Below are 3,850 nucleotides of genomic sequence, written 5' to 3'. Positions count from 1 at the left end.
ACACTTTATCAAATCATTAGTATTTATTTTATGTTAATATGCTTAAAAAGCAAATTAATTTAAATAAACTTAATATCACCAATGATCTTTTGATAAATACTTTATTATGTTAATAGATTACAATGTCCTTATATGAAAAAAATGCACATTATTTTTTTAATTATTTAATGATGAATTTTTCATAATGGATATTCAGGTTCATCGGGCTTAACCTCTAAGCAGTTTCACGTACTATTTAACTCTCTATTCAGAGTTCTTTTCAACTTTCCCTCACGGTACTTGTTTACTATCGGTCTCATGGTTATATTTAGTTTTAGATGGAGTTTACCACCCACTTAGTGCTGCACTATCAAGCAACACGACTCTTTGGAAATATCTTTCTAGTAATCATTAACGTTATACGGGCCTGGCACCCTCTATGGGTAAATGGCCTCATTTAAGAAGGACTTAAATCGTTAATTTCTCATACTAGATATTAAGATATTCCATACACTGCATCTCACATTTGACATATAGACAAAGTGACTTAGTGCTGAACTATTTTCTTTTCGCTCGCCGCTACTAAGAAAATCCTTGTTAGTTTCTTTTCCTCCCCTCATTAATATGCTTAAATTCAGGGGGTAATCCCATATGAGTTGAGGTTGTTTTAATATTCTTTTTTTATCTTCTCACAATTTAATAAAAAAATTATATCATCTTTTCATCTCTATTTTTCTTTTCTCCTTTTATATATTGTAAATATATAAAAATAATAATAATGTAAAATGAGGCAATCCTAGAATAAAAAATTTAATTTTTATGCTAGACATTCCTCCTTTTAATTACATATATAAATTATTATTTTATATATATATATAAATAATATGAAAATTTTTTGTAAAGAATACTTAGATTCAATATTTTCATCATTTCATTTTATTTGAGAGGATTTTTTTTTTAAAGAATATATAATAAATAAAATTCATTATATATCTTTATTTTTTTTGCTATTAATATTATGAATTATTTAAAATCCAATAATATACACATTTGCTTAAATTCAATTATTTTTATAAAAGAATAAGCAACTTATTTAGCATAGTCTTACAACCCTCAACCATATGTAGTCCAAGCAGTACTTTAAAATTGAATTTAATGTACATAACAGCATGGACTGCGATATGCGTTCAAAATGTCGATGTTCATGTGTCCTGCAGTTCACACGATGACGCACAGTTTGCTGCGTTCTTCATCGACCCATGAGCCAAGTGATCCACCGCTTAGAGTATTTTTTTATTTATTTTTATTTATAACAAATGTCAATTTTTTTTTGCATATATTAATTGAAAGAGTAAAATTAAATAATATTAATAATATATAAATTGATTTTCTTTCAATAATATATATCAAATATATTTAACTCTAAACATTTTTATTAAGTTGCGAATGTCTTAGTTCAACAATAATACAGTGGTGGTATTTATTATGATTCAATTATTTTGTATTTTTTTAATCATTTTATGTATATATAATAATATAATAAATATATACCACTTTTGTTATTGTGAACAAATTAACTTATCATTCAATCAAATGAATAATAAGTACAACTTTTTATTTTCATGTTTAAAGGTTTTTAAAAGAAAAAAATAAGAAAAAACATTACAAAATGTACCATCATATATTATATTTAATATGATATAATTGATGGATCACAAATTGAATGAAAAAGAATAAAAAGAATTATGGATTCAAAATAATTATATAAATTTTTTTTTTTTTCTTTTTTTTTTTTTTTTTTTTTTTTTCTTTTTGTTCGTTTGTTTGCTTGTCTGTTTGTTTGTTTGTTTGTTTGTTTTTCTTACGGATATGGAACACAATAATGATCCTTCCGCAGGTTCACCTACGGAAACCTTGTTACGACTTTTACTTCCTCTAAATAATCAAGTTCGGTCAACTTTTGCGAAACAACCGTGACACACGAGGCGTCACAGTGATCACGTCCGGAGACCTCACTAAATAATTCAATCGGTAGTAGCGACGGGCGGTGTGTACAAAGGGCAGGGACTTAATCAATGCGAGTTAATAACTCGCACTTACTGGGAATTCCAAGTTCATGTGAACAGTTTCAGTTCACAATCCCAAGCATGAAAGTGGTTCAGCGGTTTACCCGGACCTCTCGGTCTAGGAAATACACGTTGATACTTTCATTGTAGCGCGCGTGCAGCCCAGGACATCTAAGGGCATCACAGACCTGTTATTGCTCAATCTCGTTACTGCTAGACGCAATTTGTCCATTTAAGAAGCTAGTGTCCTTATAATGGGACAAACCAACAGGTACGACTCCACTTATATAAACACATTCAAACACTTGTACATTCAAGATGTACGCATGAAAGAAGGCTATATAAGTTTCAACATCATAATCCTGAAAGCATCTATTTAATATATTTGAGTCTCGTTCGTTATCGGAATTAACCAGACAAATCACTCCACGAACTAAGAACGGCCATGCACCACCACCCATAGATTCGAGAAAGAGCTATCAATCTGTCTTACACGCTTATGTTCGGACCTGGTAAGTTTTCCCGTGTTGAGTCAAATTAAGCCGCAGGCTCCACTCCTGGTGGTGCCCTTCCGTCAATTCCTTTAAGTTTCAGCTTTGCAACCATACTTCCCCCGGAGCCCAAAAGCTTTGGTTTCCCGGGAAGCGACTGAGAGAGCCATAGTAGTAGCTACACCCAATTGCTAGCTGGCATCGTTTATGGTTAGAACTAGGGCGGTATCTGATCGCCTTCGAACCTCTAACTTTCGTTCTTGATTAATGAAAACATCTTTGGCAAATGCTTTCGCTTAAGTTAGTCTTACGACGGTCCAAGAATTTCACCTCTCGCGTCGTAATACTAATGCCCCCAAACTGCTTCTATTAATCATTACCTCTTGATCTAAAAACCAATGAAAGTAGACCACAGGTCTTATTTCATTATTCCATGCACAAAATATTCAGGCATTTGGAGCCTGCTTTAAGCACTCTAATTTGTTCAAAGTAATTGTACCGGCCCACAACAACACTCGATGAAGAGCACTGAAGTAGGTTTAAATAGGAGGAATATATAAAAAATACATTGTATTAATTATATATAAGAACTCCACCGGTAATACGCTTACATACATAAGGTAATGTACATACCACAATATATAGTTGTACTACCCGTATGAAGCACAAATTCAACTACGAACGTTTTAACCGCAACAACTTTAATATACGCTATTGGAGCTGGAATTACCGCGGCTGCTGGCACCAGACTTGCCCTCCAATAGGTCCTTGTTAAAGGATTTAAAGTGTACTCATTCCAATTACAGGGCCTCGGATATGAGTCCTGTATTGTTATTTTTCGTCACTACCTCCCCGAACTGGGAGTGGGTAATTTACGCGCCTGCTGCCTTCCTTAGATGTGGTAGCCGTTTCTCAGGCTCCCTCTCCGGAATCGAACCCTGATTCCCCGTTACCCGTTGCAACCATGGTAGTCCTAGATACTACCATCAAAAGTTGATAGGGCAGACATTTGAAAGATCTGTCGTCGGTACGGGACCATACGATCTGCAAGTTATCTAGAGTTCAACCAATTTAACGATCAAATGATCGCTTGGTTTTAGTCTAATAAAAGCACACGTTCCATAAGGTCCGTGTTTATATTGCATGTATTAGCTCTAGAATTACCACAGTTATCCAAGTAACTGTTAACGATCTATGGAACCATAACTGATATAATGAGCCTTTTGCGGTTTCACTTTTAATTTGTTTGTACTTAGACATGCATGGCTTAATCTTTGAGACAAGCATATAACTACTGGCAGGATCAACCAGAAT

At 33.5% G+C, this 3,850-nt stretch overlaps 2 non-coding genes and 1 pseudogene across 2 annotated transcripts in view; all 3 read right to left on the bottom strand.

Annotated features, from left to right (window-relative positions):
* Window positions 1-644, bottom strand: part of LOC129251664 (large subunit ribosomal RNA) — a 3,986-nt gene extending 3,342 nt beyond the window's left edge. The window contains exon 1 of the ribosomal RNA XR_008583059.1: window positions 1-644. This exon is cut by the window's left edge and continues 3,342 nt beyond it. This is a non-coding gene — a ribosomal RNA (large subunit ribosomal RNA).
* A 442-nt stretch (window positions 645-1,086) lies between these two features.
* LOC129251646 (5.8S ribosomal RNA) lies at window positions 1,087-1,267 on the bottom strand (annotated as a pseudogene).
* Window positions 1,268-1,859: 592 nt separating this feature from the next.
* LOC129251650 (small subunit ribosomal RNA) lies at window positions 1,860-3,850 on the bottom strand. Its single transcript, XR_008583047.1, has one exon. It is a non-coding gene; the product is annotated as a small subunit ribosomal RNA (ribosomal RNA).

Source organism: Anastrepha obliqua, unplaced genomic scaffold (assembly GCF_027943255.1).
Source record: "Anastrepha obliqua isolate idAnaObli1 unplaced genomic scaffold, idAnaObli1_1.0 ptg000060l, whole genome shotgun sequence".
Classification (NCBI taxonomy): domain Eukaryota; kingdom Metazoa; phylum Arthropoda; class Insecta; order Diptera; family Tephritidae; genus Anastrepha; species Anastrepha obliqua.
The sequence above is the reverse complement of the archived record's forward strand: the minus strand, read 5'-3'. Positions and strand labels throughout refer to the sequence as shown.